General features: G+C 36.9%; 1 protein-coding gene across 5 annotated transcripts in view; it reads right to left on the minus strand.

The window, feature by feature from the left end:
* The window catches only part of RNF182 (ring finger protein 182), a 29,324-nt gene that overhangs the window by 5,064 nt on the left and 7,891 nt on the right, over window positions 1–16,369 (minus strand). For 3 of the 5 annotated variants that reach the window (XM_088169049.1, XM_014876971.2, XM_088169032.1), the window contains one exon: window positions 3,517–3,597. The gene's annotated coding sequence lies outside the window, so the exon portion shown is untranslated. Of the gene's footprint in view, window positions 1–3,516; window positions 3,598–9,899; window positions 10,072–16,369 lie in introns of all 5 variants that reach the window. The other 2 variants (XM_088169044.1, XM_088169030.1) reach the window with 1 other exon arrangement.

Genomic DNA, 16,369 nt, shown 5'->3' on the forward strand with positions numbered 1-16,369 from the left:
TTGTTATTTGTACTGTGGATATATTTGTGGCATGTTGCATCAGGCAAAGCAAACATAAGACCATCCACAATTTTCGAAGTGTACAAGCTAGACATCTTCTAAGACACAAAAAAGACATCTTTTACAGAACTTAAAAATTATCCTTTATCCTTCGTTACACTTTGTGCTTCCTTATTAATTTCTACTACTCTTTTTATTTCATTCCAAATACCATCTCCTAGATGCCTTTTAGGTTGATATAAATGTCATGAGATGCTAACTTTCCAAAGGATGAACAAACTACAAAATGGACCAAAAAAAGTGAAATGCCAGCCTACAGGAAGGCAAGGAACTGCTGTAAAATTAAGAAGCCAAACAAAAAAGTGATGGTTTTGGACTTTCACATCTTGGGGATAATTTACCTTCTGTACCTGAGTTGAATAAGGATTATTAACAAGATACTGTTAGTAATCTGCTGGCAAATGTTGTCCTACAACATAAAACCAGATTCCTGATTAACCAAAAATCTTCTAAAATATGTATCTTCTTCTCATGGAAAATTATGACCTATCTCAGAAAACTTCCAACTTGAAAAACCTTGATATTTTAGTATTTATCTTCTAATTAATATTTTCAGGCTTTTTAAAAAATCCAACCCATTTTCCAACCAATTCTATTCAGACATGGATCACCTCTCCCTGAACCAGTTTTCAAACTGAATGTGTTCTCCTAATTTTACCACCTTTGAGTGCCAAAATTTGACATTAATACAAGGAATAACAAGTCTCTCGGACTAGCAATGTCCCAATTGATAAACTGGGATTATTAGCTCAATTTCCAGAGTACAGTGATCCTCCTATTGTAGTTTGTGTCATGAGCTATTCTACAATTCTTTTTTCAAACTCTTTTTAAAATATAATGTACTGTACAAGAAAGAGCGACTTTCATCATCTTTCTCACTTCACAGTCTCTAAAAACAAATGTCCATCTGCAATAAAACATTATTGTTTTTTCTTCAGCTAACTTTAGATGTTGGATTTCTCCTTACGTGTTTTAGTGTGAATAGTGCTTATTACTATTCGTTATTTATATATCTTTTCCTTGGAAAATTAAAATTTAATCACTAGTTCCTATTAATGCCTTTCATGCATTATTTACCCTCTCAGCTCTGTGGTGGTTTTAGATGTTTCCTCTCTCTTTTTTGCTTTCCTGATTTGTTATGGAAATTTTTCCTTCTCAATATCCACTTTCCTGCTCTTTTTTTCTCTCTCCTTGGAACTGCCACCTTTTTGGGTTTAATTAATGCTGCCCTGCTATTATATACATCACATACACTAAAAAGTTCTCTGATCAGGGGTCTTATTAAAAATATATGGAAATTGAGGCTTTTAAAGAAATTTGGCTTCAAATTTTCCCTCTTTCTTGAGAAAATGAAGCGTTTCTTGAGAAATATGGCCAGCTACTCCTTTAAGCAAATTCTGATCTATATCAAAGATTTTCTAGCTGGTCTTTTGCATGCTTCCCAGATGAGTATTTACTGGAAGCAGGTAGGATAAAGAATTAGAGAAAGGAAGAGGTTAACTACTGCCCCTCTGAATTCTGCTCCCTCAGCAAAAATGTCACAATTCACATACTTCTACTTGTTGAGTCTTAAAAGCAATATTATGCAGGAGAAAAAAAGAGATCTTGTCTATATGTTCATGTTTTATCCTCCTCTTTGAGGTACTTTTAAAAATGATGCCATAAGAAGGTATGTCTCTATTATGTGCTCTATTAATATTTGGGCTATTTTAAATATTGAGCTGCAAACTGAATGTTCTTTCTGACCTTGAAATCCAGGGGCAATCACGATGAATCCAACCTCTTTCACAAGTATGAAACTTGCACTGACTGGAAGATCAAAGTGAAGTCCCATGTCTAATTTTAAAGCACTGTATTTTTATTAATTCTGGTATTTGTCATGATTTTAAACTGCTACTTACTTACAGATTTTCACCTGAACCTAGACTTGTCTCACCTGCTTGTTTGATACCAAGAGACACAAGTTATAACTATGGAAATTTCAATTAGATTAGGAAAAAAAAAGTACACAAGGTATTTAAACACTGAACACTCATCAAGAAAAATGTAAATGAAATCTGCAACCTTACAGATATACTTGACTGGATCCAACTCTGGTCAGGCCACTCTGCCTTGGAACTGAGCCCTGCTTTGAGCAAAGAGAACTGGATTTTCCTGGAGATTCTTTCTAAAACAAATTATTCTGTGATTCAATGTTTTGCTATCTTGATCTCATTCTATGTGATCTGTTTGAAAAGCTTTATCTCTTACTGAATAAAGAATCAGGCTGACAATTTTTTATGTAGATAAACAGCTCTTCTAGATAACAATTATTTCATTTAACATATGAATTAATTTTTAAAAAACCTAGAGTCCTTCTGCTCTCCTGCCTTCCACAGAATCTATCTGATGGGATCAACACAATGCAATTGCAGAACATTTCATTCCCGTGTTATGTAGCACACTGAAGCTTTCTGAACAAAATATAAACTACTAGACACATCCAATGATGACAGTATCCACTGCAATTTATTCAGGAACAAGCACATCTGTTATTCTATGACAAGCACTTGCCTTTCGTAAGAGGCAAAGCACTGTAGGAGTGAATCCATCATTCCAGTTGCTGCTCGAGCTCTGACTCCCTCTCTTTCCATCCCACTGCCACTCGTCCTGTACCTTATGAACTTCTCTACTTGAAACTTTTATTAAAAAGGGAGAAAAGCTGAAGACAGAGAGGCATCTTCTGGATGGTAGAGGACACAAGCAGTCCCTACAGTCTGCATGTGACTGCTGGAGGGCAGACCAGAACCAGGGGGAATAACCTCTCTTGAGGGCTAGAGGAGGTGACCCACAGGTCCAGACTGAATCAATAAAAGCAAGTTTTTATGTATGACCCCACCATGGCCAGACAGAGTGCAGTGGATGATCAGCCCAAACAGGCCACTGGCCAGTGACTGGTTTTGTACTAATCACTGCTCTGGAGCTGCAGACTTTCTTCCCAGGGATGGAAAGAAAGGTGAATGGGCTGTGCAACATGTTATGGCCCTTCTTTGCACTCATCTATCAAACACTGTGTAGATAAAGTGTTCTTATGAGAGGCCTGAAGCAATTACTTGTAAATGAAACTCAGTATTGGAGCTCAGTCATGCTGACAGGGCAAAGTAGATGGGAAACTTGTGCCTTTCTTCCCTAATGGAAGATCATCTTCGCCCAGTTCATCAAATCAACCTTTTATCATTCATCTCTCACACTTTCTGTTTTTTTTTTCTGTGAAGGGAGTTTGCCAATATTTCATATATAACCTAAAATGAATATATGAGCTCATCAACTTCCCTAAGATATCATCCATGGACCTACTCAACATGTGATATTTCCAAAGGTTTTAAAAGTTTCCTTTAAATACAAGCTGAGTCTATTTAGGAAAGAAGAGAAGGGAAAAATATAGATAAATAAATAAACAAACACAGAGGAACTTACTCTCCACGAAAAATGACTTCTTGCGAAGGTTCACTTGCAGAGAACACAAGAATTGCCTTTTCTTCTCCACATGGGCAAAAACTGGTAGAAAGGAGGGAAACAAAATTAGTGGAGCAGGAATAGAGCTGGGAGACTTTTCAGTCTATTTTCTCTGAAGGAGAGGAAGGAGTCCAACTTCTCTAGTTCGGATAGAAATAGCCATATGTTGAGATTTCTGTTTAGAGAAATATATTGGGTAAATCTCATTTACTAAAATTATTTCTGTAACATAATTCAGTTATCTTTACAGATCTGTTGTTGATTTTAATCCTCTTTCAATATTATGTGCTAAACATTCTGAAGTGCTATCTCTTCTAGCAACCACATATTCACAAATGTTAGCAATTCACTAAAAAAACCCAACCTAAACAGAGCATCGGAAGAGATAAACTGTGCTCTGAAAGAAGAGTTGTAAAAACATATTGAAATACTTCCCTTCACAAATGTCACAGAAGCTCTTTGATCATTTCTACTTTTCCAAATAAAGCGCAGTCTCTTTCCCAGCACAGAGCAGAAAGCAACCATCTCCTGTGGGCCACTGCATTCATGTTGGAGGAGCTTTGCTGCATTCTGACTCAGCAGGAAATGACCATCACACTAGATTTTTCCAGCTCCTCCTAAGCACAATGCAAAAAAACCCACCCCAAACTGCTTTACTAATCTGACATTTGAATAGAAAACGTTCAAAGTGCCAGCAGCTATCACATGTTCAACGTGTTTCATGCCACATTTCTGCTAACAGTGGATGGTTTTAACAATGGGCATTTCCCTGTCAACTCCAATCAATGCCAGACTTTGCACTGGAGTTACAGAATGTGATGTACTGATCCATGCTTGGCTTATGGTCAGCTGTGTAAACTGCTATGAAAAATGCCTCCATTCTTTTCACAAAATCTTAGTTTTCAATGGCATCGGTAATGAGGTTGTTCCTCCAATACCTATGCATGAAAGAGAAACTCCACAACATATACAGCAAAAAGTTGTGTATTATTGAGTGCTGAGACTAATATAAAAGAGAAGCATTCCTATCAGAAGTTATTGTTACAATATTTAGAGTCTTTGCTTGATCTCTCTCAATCCTCTACAATAATGTCACAAAAATACAAAACACAGAAAATTATTGTTTTTCATATTTGAAGTGGAATTCATGGGTCTCTAATTATTTAGTATGAGACATCATGTAATGTTAATGTGCCATCTCATACTAAAAAAATCCCCAAACAGTCTTTATTATTATTATTATTATTATTCCTCCTCCCATCATGTTAAGTAAGCAGGGAGATTTTGATGTAACAGGGTTCACTTAATTCAGTGCTCGACACAGGCTCTTAGGGGTACTTTTTACATCCTTTGCCTGTACATATTGAATATCATCAGACTCCATTTCCTATTAACAATATAACTTCCAATACTTTTTTGTATTTCAATAACTCACATTACGTGTCAGGTAGTAGTGGAAAATGGTATGAATTCAGAGTAAAACCCTTATTGAAACCCTACTATTCTCAATTACTTACTTTCTAGCTACAGGCTACTGAAGTGTTGATATGAATCCAACAACAGTGGAATAGAAAAAAATGGTTTATTATTTAGTCTTGTAGGCAAAAACAAAACCTCTTCCAATATTTCTTAAGAAGAAATTTTCCTTCATATAGAATTCATGAGCTATTTATATAGTAAGATGCTAAGTGACTACTCAATGTGACATACGGTTGTGGGTTGCTTTGTAGCTGTTTAAGAATAAAACTAATAAAGGATAAAGGATTGGAGCTTTTATTAGCAGTCTTGATTTAAACTGGCTTAATTAGATTAAATTGATAAGTAAAAAGAGATAGCTTGAAATTTGTATCTAAAATGGTAACATTTAGTTTTGGAAATATGCTAGTTACACAGAATTAATTCCTTTAAAATTATTTTTAATTCTTTCACAACCTGTTTGCTTGGGCTGTTTAGGCATTTTCTCTTGCAGTTTTCTCACTGTCAACGGCTTTTTCTTTATGACTCTGAAACCAGTAAGCGATCTACTCCAGCTGATATATATTTAACAATAGAGCTCATGACCTTACTACTATTTCAGGGAAAGGTTAGACATTCTCCTCTTTGGTAGTGAGGGTGGTTTTTGGTAGCTTTATCAAATAAGATAGAGTTCTGCTTCTCTGCTTTAGTGCTTGTGCCCTTTAGGAGCTCTTCTGAGAGTTGAATAGACTGTAGGACATAGGTTCTGGAATATGACTTGAAAAGATACAAAATTATAAATAAATAAAAAGCTTCCCAGTATTTCTTAATATAGGCATAAATATTTAATCATATGGTCTACAGATATGTCTAGCATTTATCTTTATATTAGACACTATTAAAAGCCAATACGATTTTGTATTAGATTTCAGAACACATGCTGAGAGCACCATAGAATTTTACATCCTTGCCCTGTTTGCTACTGTATGCTTGAATATAAGTAACTAAAATAAGTCCAGAAATAAAATAAGTTCTGCTTTTAAAATAAAAATTACCTCTAATAGAAGATACTAAGTGACATACTCTAAATGTAACATCCCCGAAATAATAGCAGAATTTTCTCTCTTTGGACATATTTTCTATGTAATATAATTTGGGAGAGACCAGGTGAGAAAAAATGACAGAAAATTTATCTTGATTACATCATTGAGTGAGAAATTCCTCTCCTCACAGGGGAATCGTTTTAATGCATTACAATAAGTTCCAATTAACCTTCAAAATAAGATTTTACAGAAAATAAGTGTGGCATTAGCTTTGTCCTAATGGAACTGAAAACAATCCCAGAATAGGCTAGAAAAGAAGCTGTACTTCTTGCTTTTTCTATTGTCATTAAGAAAAATCCACCTAATGCAAGTATGTTTAATTTAGTATATTCTGTTTCAGACATTTTTGAGGATATGGCTATATACAAAGATTTTACTATATTGCCTATTTTATGTCGATAGTGCAAACGGGAAATAAAATGGTCGACATTATACAGGCAGTACTGATACTGGATTTTATGTATTCTTTACATAAATTTGCCAACAAGGTTTTCTGCTTTAAGTACTGCTCGGAATTTGCATCTTATCCTGCACAGAAAGGAAATGGTAAAAAAACAACTGCAGTTACTTCAGCCACAAGAATATTTGAAAATTCCACATCAACATAATCCAAATCCAATACAGATTTCCACTTATGAATATTTTCAGACCTGGTCTTCTACCATCATGTCCTTTTTGAAACAGTGGCAACTAAAATCTGATCCCACTGATGCTGCAAATAGTCCCAATAGCTTGAAAAGGGAGGGGTCTGAGGAAACAACACTCTAACCCAGATTCAGTAAAGTGTAATTTTAGTGTTTCATTTAGTTCCCCTAAAGCATGCACCTAAAATAGTTATTTCTGGGATAAAGATAATTCTTATTTTAGCAATACAGCAAAGTTGGCATATAACCCCTCCTCAACTGACATTATTATATCTATTATTATTATAATAACATCATTATCATCACTAGAATTTCAATGTAACTAAGAATGCTATAAAAATACAGTATTAGTAGATATGGTTGACATACAGTAACGTTGTATGTCTTCAACTGCATTCATGGGAAATGAACAATCCTAACAGACAAGTGTCAGCGAGGGGATGTTAACTTTGACAGCAATATGTACTGCCCTCTTACCAAAGGTTTGTAGAAAAATTCCATTTGGCCTGATTTATACACAATATACAAAGAACAGTTACTGTGCACATCCCCACCATTCTCGATGCAGGTACGTGAAATAAAATTGCAGGCATTGAAAAAGCAGATGGAAGGAGTGAAATTCATTCCTATTCCTTTAAGGAACACAAGAATCATGTGAAACAAGAGCAGCTTTAAGTATTAGTCTGGAAGTATCTTTGTAGCTACTGGGGATGATCTGGGACTGCCAGGGCTCCATAAATTACTACACCACCAATGTTAGAATCACTGGAGTGTTCTGCTGATGAGACTTGATTAACTCAGATTAATGCTTATAAAGAAATTAAACTTCAGGGGGACTGATACGAATTGCTCAGCTTTAAAATATTATTTAGCAGTGAAATGTGGTATTTTTTTTACCCATTCTGAACTGTCAGTGAAAGAGTTGAAGTGTTACTAGATGGAATATTTCAAGCAAAGGGCAGAATCCTTGTGGGCTGAGAGTCTATATACAGTGCCCTTTGGAATGAATAAGAGGAGCAGAAAGAAGCTGCAATTTATTCATAGGATATATTAGAATCCAGTTAAGAATGCAGTGTATCTCCCTCCCATGTGTTTCTGATAGAAATATACTGCCACAGCAGCAGATAATCCAATCAGGTCTAAATCGGATCAATATGAACCTGCAAAAAATCGGAAAATCTGCACTTAGGAAATGTGTTTCAGCAAGAGCCACATAATTCTATTCTGGGACAAGGGCAGCCTGGACTTTACAAATTTTCCATCATTCAAAAGAGTTACATTAGTTAAGTCTCACTCAATGAAAGGTATGAAACTGTCTTTTCTTTGAGCAGACCTACAGCATGCCATTTGATGCCATTTGAAATCACAATGGTTGAAAGGTTAAACGAAATGAGCATGTTTGAAGTCTGCCAGCCAAGCATATTCAAAATACAAAATGCATGAGAGGAAAGCATTGTGTCAGACATTTTGGAAGTAATCAAGGCATATTCAGAAACACAGTATATTAAACTAATTAGAAAAGAAACCCCCAACCAACACACAAAACAGAGAGAAAGTGCATTAAATGGAATTCTAAAGGTTTAAAATGCAATACAGTCCACAGAGAGCCATTACACTTCCCTAGTAGCCTATAAATCTAGTTTAGTGTAAATTAATAACTGAGACCAGGTATTGGTATTTTTCTTAACCAGTAATAATCAATGGAGATTTTAGTTTTAAGTGTTTTGCAACATGTACTACAAGACTAGAAAAAAGAACACTAACAGGTTGTGTCACTTGTAATAAAAATCCCAACATCAGCACAGCAGCTCTTCAGCAAGTATTCCCAAGGATATCAGGTTTTCTATACAGTATCACAAATTAGCAGTTTGGCTAAGGCTTATGGACTAAAGTAGGAAATTAAAAACATTTCTTGCCTATCCACTAAGTAAGGAAAGATTTTTTTGATAGAACAGAAACATAACCAGGAACATTTTAAAATACCAGATGTTTTAAATGACAGCTTTCTTTAAACTATTTTAAATAATGAATCTCTTCTGCTCTGCTTTCACTTAAGCAAGTGAATACAAGGCTACTGAATGTTCCACTCTGTAAGTCTCTTTTCCAAAAAGTGATACTAGAAAGACGTGTTAGGAAGTGAATGAATTAACTAGACATTAGGGGATAAAACATATTTCACTGCTTTTCATTTCCGGTGTGCAGAATGCGTATAATCTGCAAAGACTGGAGATCTAGGAAAAAAAATCCTATATAGATGTATTCTCTATTCAAAAGCTAAGAAGCATTAGCCTTTATTTATGCTATTACCTTGTCATGGAAAGCTCCATGTTTGAAGCACCAGGATAGCACACTGCTGTTTGTTAGCCTACTAAACCAAAGTTTATGAAAGTTAACAATTATTGCACTAATAATCAGTGCAAAAGGCAGCATCCACTATGAATATGACTTTTTCACATCTCTGCAAACACCAGCCACGTAATTTCTAGCAAGTTAAAATGTACCTTTTCCCTTCGGCTTGGTTTCTTGACAGAAAGAACTCTCCGTGAAATTGATTAAAATCCAATTCTGCTCCAGAGTCAAATCATTGCAATATTACTTGAGAGCTTCTGAGCTCATATTTGTCCTTCTCTGCTTCTGGAGGACTCTTTCAGAAAGTGCACACAAAGAAAGTGCATCCTGAGGGGCATTTCTCAGTAATTGTGGTGGATATATTTTGCAACAGTGAGTACATCTACACTTTAAACTGCAGTGCTGTGTTGATATAACTGAGCCAGATTTGTACTGGAACCAACCTAGCTATAATAACAGGTAGCTCTGGATGTGTTAAGCTAATCTGGCTTGTAGGAGAATCAGCCAACCTTATGTACCATTTCCCACTCCATCATCCTAATGTGCTGAGCTTTGTCTACAACCTGTGCCAATATATCTTGCCTATCTGTAAGCCATCACCGTAGAGTGTTAAGCTACAGAAGACTGCACTTTGAAATGTGATAGGAGACACCCTAAAAGACAGCAAAAGTTGTACCTTTCATTCTCAGATATGTCTGTTTGAACTGGACTTCTGAGGATTAGTAACCATGGAAAATGGAGACTTTCATCTAAATAAACATACTAAAAAGTTTATGCAAATGTTGCTACTCACACAGTGTCTGTCAGTGCTCCTCCATACAGATGCCTTCCAAAGTTTTTCCTGACCATAAACACCTTGCATGTTTGAAGTGACAAGACTTGAAGTGGAAGGCTTGAGAAACTTGAATTTTCATTATTTTTCTCCCGAGACACTCCTGTTTCTGAGTGGACTTCACAGAATACTGCTATATGGACAGATAACAAGACAGAGGTGGATTGAGGGAGAAGCAGCTGCTTCAATAGTGAATTTTACATTAAGCTGACCCACTAGACAGCCCTAGTACCCATTTTGTCTTATTAAGGAAGCATTCCTTGTCCACAGCAAAAGGTGATAGTATATCACACTGTCTATGCCCAAATCTCTAGCTTTCAATGATCCCACTGAATTGCACAAAATCAAAAGCTCTGTGCAGCATTTTCAGAGATGCATTTATGGCATCGTGCAGCAATAAAAGCATTCTCTCCTTTTTGGTCAGAGTGGTCACAAGTCTTTTGATAAGAAAAATGGCAACACGGCATATGGATAATTCATTAGACAAAGATCCTGTTGTGTAAATCAAGAGTGAGTCAACCAAACAAGATGCAACACTTACAAGTATGTCAACAAATCACATTGTCTTGTCTTAAAAATCCCTTTGTTTGAGGAAAAAAGTAGTTTTCCTCTTGCTTTCCTTATGGTAGCCTGTAGCTCTAAAGATGTGTTAAGAAAAACTTTACTTGAGGGATTTGTTTGTCAAAACTTGTCACTGAGTTTAGCTTATAAAATGACAGCAGGCATTAAATCTTGGATACAAACACTTTCTTAGGATGCACATGCAGGCCTTTCTCAGGCAAAATGCTTATTTATTTGGGTAACAGGGAGAAAGTTGGCAGAATTAAACTACTCCTGTATGCTTTTCTTGATTGCTATTTCATAGGATACCTTTTTGACATTTCTAACATTTGTTACTGCCTCATTTATTCAGTTCCTAAATCTGTAATCCCTACTAAGGCAGAAGTCATACTGAATTGACTAGAAAACTGACACAAACAACCATTAATTTCTCCTTGGCTCTGCTACTGAAAAAGAAAATAAATTTAATTGTCACATTATTAAATCTTGGAAACAACTGTGCTTCATAATATATAACTCCAACCAGGGAACATCATCCGTAAACAACTATGATGGCATCTAGTCATTCATAAAAACCACAGGATACTGTTCCCTTCCCCAAAAGATAAAGTTCTTTTAATACTCTGGGTTGTGCAGAAAGGAGCAGACAAGATCTCAAGGACACTGTTTATGAATACACGAATTGTGGCAGCCCCATTGGCAGGATATCAAGTCTGAAGGACTCACTGATCGAACATTATGTGAATGAAGTATTTGATACACTCACACAGACTCAGTGTCACGTCCAAATGAGACAGTGCAGCCTCAGATGTGTCTCATATTCTGTGAACACACCAGGTGGAACCACTGGCTTATTACACCAGTGGTTATGAAAGACCTTGAGATCCCACTGCACCATCCATAACAATCCTTAACCATATCACATGGGAAGATTTTAACTCAGCTACTCAAGAGAAACAAACTAAAGCACTACACATTATAATTGTCTTTAAAGCCTATAAGGCATCTTCCAGCAACACCTTAATAACCACATCATTAAGCACAAGATCTAAATGGAGCAAAAAAGGACCTTCAAAGTAAATGCTCACTATCTTTTCTCTCTTGCTTATACTTGTGCAAAGCCACTGGGCTCAATTCCATCGTGTTACTGATGAGTGAGTGCAAATGATCACAGAACACAGTTTATAAGATTGTTACCTGAGAATCTTGGGATCCTTACAGAGGAGAGTTGTGAATCAGAGAAAAGAAAGTAGCAATATGATGAATTGGAAAGACTTTGCTGTAGGGAGGGGACAGGAGGGCTAGAGTGCAAGCAAAGAAAATTTAGGAAAAAGCTTCCTAAATTAGCATGCTAAGGAAACACCGCAGGAAGAATGTACAGAAGGGGAGAAGCACTGTGGAAGAAAACAAAGTTCGATATACGAGGGGAATTTGTGGGGGATTTCAAAGAAGCAGAATTCTACACTGTAGGAAGATGGCCAGAAAAAAGGTCACAAGGGGGTTAGGTAAGAGGAAGGGAAGCGGTGGAAGTGTCAAGTCAGCTAGGAAAGTGTAGGTTATAAGGCATATGTTACAAGTGACAGGAATCAAATTAAGAAAGTATTGAGGCACAGACAGAGGTGGGAGGTGAGGAAAATATATGTTATACAAGAATAAATGATACGAAAATTTGGTAGTAATCTGAATATGAAAAGAAATGGAGTAATGAAATATACCTTCTGGTGCCCACCACACTGATGAGAATGAATGGGATAAATAGTAATAGAATTGTAGAACACAGAAGTATTTGGGATCAATATGCAGCACTCATTCTGATACTGAAAATACCAGTAAAATAGCTACAGTGAAATAGTAAAGTTCAGGAGAGAGCTGTTTTATTTAGTTGTACATTTACTCCTTGAATTGTCAGACCACTAGCATGACAAATGGCTCCGTTCATTTAACAGAGAAATCTACTAAGGGTAAAGGCTGGTGGGGTTCACAGAAGATCCTTCAGTATTTTTAATGAAACTGTATTTTGTCAGACAAGTAGCAAACCAAAAGCACAACTCCTGGCCTGCACTAGAGCTGACATGTGCATGATTCTGAGCAACTTGCCTTCATTCTGTATGTCCAGCAACATTGCAGCAGAGCTGAATGAGAGAGATTACTTGTGGCTCCAGCCTCATACAATCAGCTTAGCACATAAAGAATGCGACAAGATGAGGTCTGCAAATTGGACAGTTCAGTCTGGGCACTGTATTTTTTTAAGTGGCTACATAATCCTCATTGTTTGTGATTGATCCTGTCTCAGCCAACAACTGAGATGACATTTCAGTCCCAGGTCCCTGAAGTTCAGAGGTTTATGGCCTTCTGATTTAAAACTAACTTTTATGCTCAGAAATGCCCTTTTTTTTGCACCTAGGTGACTTAAAACCATTTTTAAAAAACAAGACATGGGTAGTTAAAACAAATGAAGATAAAAGCGTATGATTTAAGAAATTACCATAAAACTATACCATACTAATCCTATCACTTGTGCAGTGAAGTTCATGGAACATATTCCTGCTTTCAAGTGACAGAATTACAGAACAATTTACATTGGAAGGAACCTCTGGAAATCATCTGGTTTAAACCTCACATCCTGAAAAGTCTAGAAGACAATATTGCAGCACTGTGTACCAAGAACTTAGAAGTGAGATCTTACAGAATGGGAGGGTGCTGGTTGCACTCCAATCCACACACTCACAAGCACCAGACACAGGTAACCAAAAGTCTGTTCAGCATTGATAATGGAGCTACAATCCTTGCAATGACATGGTGAACAGGACATGCCTCATCCATTTCTTTTTAGGTTGGCAAACTCGTGCTGCTGCTGGATGTGCATTTCTGTTGTCTTCAGGCAGGAGCAAACAATCTATTCTTCCCACCCACTTCTGTGAGTCATCGGGCTTAACTCACTGACCTGCCTCCTCAAGTGGGTGGCCTTGGAAGGTCAAGTGGATGTGTGCTGTTATCTCCATGACCTCATCTGAGTGCCATTCTCAGGGTCCTTCTCGCATTGTTACTTTGGTGCTTCTACACACATTCAATCCCATTCTCACCAAGGTGCCCACTACAATTCCCAACAAAAGCAGAGACAGGTCTGAAGGGCCTTGTCCATTTGAGCATTATGAACCCTCGATGCTGGAGGGTTCACAAAGCCCTCGGGCAGTGATTCACAGTGAGGAATGTACTTTTATTTCAACCACCCATGAACTGCACTATCAAATAAAGATAAAATGTATATATCTTAACAGGAACATTCCCATTTCCAGGTATTTTTCTTTATAATATATTACACCTTTGATTATTTTGATTTTCAAAAGCAGGTCTAACACACAATGCATTTTCCAGCAAGTGTTACAAAGAAGGCAGTGGGTTGTTACAAACTGTGCTTCCATATTTATAAATCCATTACTATAGATTCAGGAAAATGCATAGATAAAAGCTGAAATTGCAATTTTCACATTGAAAATGAGCACTAGTATCTCTCCATAAAAGAAATCACATCAGATAGAATATTGTTGCCAGTGATTGTTGTTCAACTGGAGTAAACACTGCATTTCTGAAAATGCAGAAAAAAAGAAGTGGAAATTCAAGGCCAGGTTGAATGGGGCTTTGAACAACTTGGTCTAGTGGGCATGTCCCTGACCTTGGCAGGAGGGCTGCAACTAGATGACCTCTGAAGTCCCCTCCAATCCAAACCATTCTATGGTTCCATTAAAAGAAGCTCAATATATTTTTTTAAACATTACATTAATAGATTAGTGCTTTAATCTACATATACACAATATACAATGCATTGTACATATACAATATGCATGTGTATGATAATGTTTAGCTGGATAATTTTATCTGATATTTGAAGAAAATAATTCAGTCATAGCTGTGCTCTACAATGAGTACTTGAAAGGGAGTGACACACACATACAAACACAGATATTCCTTGCCTTTAAGCCCACTTCACCAGAAGATACAAGATGTCTTTATTGAAAAGTTGATTCAAGACTGAAGAAAAGAAAGATTCAACAGAATTATCAGGGAGTAACTTAAATAAAAGAGAAGCTTCGTTGAAACAATTTAAAGCTTGGACACAATGGCATTATCATAATGCTGAGTATTAATTATTATGTTTGCTCTTTCTGGCCTGTCACAATGATGAACAATAATGGTTACACAATGTGAGATATTCACCATTTAGCTAATTCACTCAGTCTAGGCAGGGGATCAAAGATGTTTCTATACTGTCTATTCCTTAACAACGGCCCTTTTTGGTTCCAGTGTAACTGAAAGAAACCCAAAAATTGGTGTGACCTGTGCATATTTTGCCTATCATATCCCAGAGCCTAAAAACCAGCTGCAGGAACACAACAATTTAACTTCAGTCTTTGCAGGGCAGCTGGCACTCTGGAGAGGCAGAGCACAGATCTAGGACTTCAGTTCCCTTTCTCTCAGACTTGCAGCAGACAGAAAAATCAGAGAAAAAAGCCTCCCTAAGTTTCATGGACATCTGGAGCTGTATGCAAGATGTGAGCTTTGTCAAGTGTCCTCCCTGGAACCAGTGGGTTGAGCTGAACAGACCCCCAATATTTACCCATTTCCTATCAACACAATTCCCTGTGGTTTCCCCATTATCACTCTGTTCATCAGTGAATGTGTGATGCTCGCTGTTTGCTGCCTAGTACACTGCATTTCTTTTCGCAGATGGGTGAATAACCATTCATATCTCTGACTAGAGTCTTTCTTTTCTAAGAGATATGCAACTGGATTTGTGTGAGGCAGCTGCTCAGTATTTGTGTGCCAGTCTGAGTGGTCCAGTATGTCATGGTGGACAGATGACGTCAGTTCTGGAGCTGGCAGCACAGGAACTGGGCCACTGCTTAGTGCTATGAATGCTGATGGAATTGCTTTCCCAAGATTTGTTTCTTCTCTCAGAACAATATGATCTTACAATATATGGGTTCGGTTTGATTTTTTTTTCTACAAACTTTCAGGCTTTGCCCATTGTCTGAGTGCTCTGGCTTCTTCAGTGTATTCTCTAGAAAATTTGATACAAGGATTGCAGTGTGTTTGGTAGTGCAAAATTAGGTATTTCAACAGACATACTGCCAGGGCAGAAGTTTCTCCTCATCCACATGCCAGTACAGAAATCCCACTCATAATTAATATTTCTTCCTGAAAGACCCTTATTGTCCATCTTTCCCACCATAAAAAAGCACAAGCCAACACAAAAAAAAAACCCTGCAATACACAGCAAACCACTCCAATCCATTGCTCAAAACTGATGCCAAATACTATTATCTCCTTCTTTGGAATTTCCTGACATACCCTACTTGTTGCACCTCCATGTGTTTAGACACTATATTTTGCACAGCAAAATTTGTGTTACTGTGTCTTGTCCATGAAAGTTATTGCTAATGTTCTAACAGCAAATAACGAATCTAATCCATCAGCTATAATAAACATACAAACATATTTGAATTTTAAATTTTATGAATATACAAACATAAAAGCAAGTGTTGATTGAAGTCGACCTGTATCAACCCTCCAAACATTCCCAGACAAATCAAACTCTTCAAACATGATCAAAGGAACTCTGGGCCAGCAGTACTGGAGCGATATGAACCTTACTTTTCAATACAGACAGCCATGTGCTGATCATTGATTTTTTATTTCCCAGTATTTACAATTTCTCATAGCATTATTTCATGCCCCTTTTTGCTCTTTATCTGTGCTTCGTTTGATGTTGCTAATGTGTGAACAGCAAAATAAAACATATAGGATAACAATCTCTGTTCCAATGAAGTTGGCTTTCTTGCATGCAGACAGACAAGACTGTAAGTGAAATA

This window comes from Sturnus vulgaris, chromosome 1, assembly GCF_052056855.1.
Source record: "Sturnus vulgaris isolate bStuVul1 chromosome 1, bStuVul1.hap1, whole genome shotgun sequence".
In the NCBI taxonomy this organism is placed as follows: Eukaryota; Metazoa; Chordata; class Aves; order Passeriformes; family Sturnidae; genus Sturnus; species Sturnus vulgaris.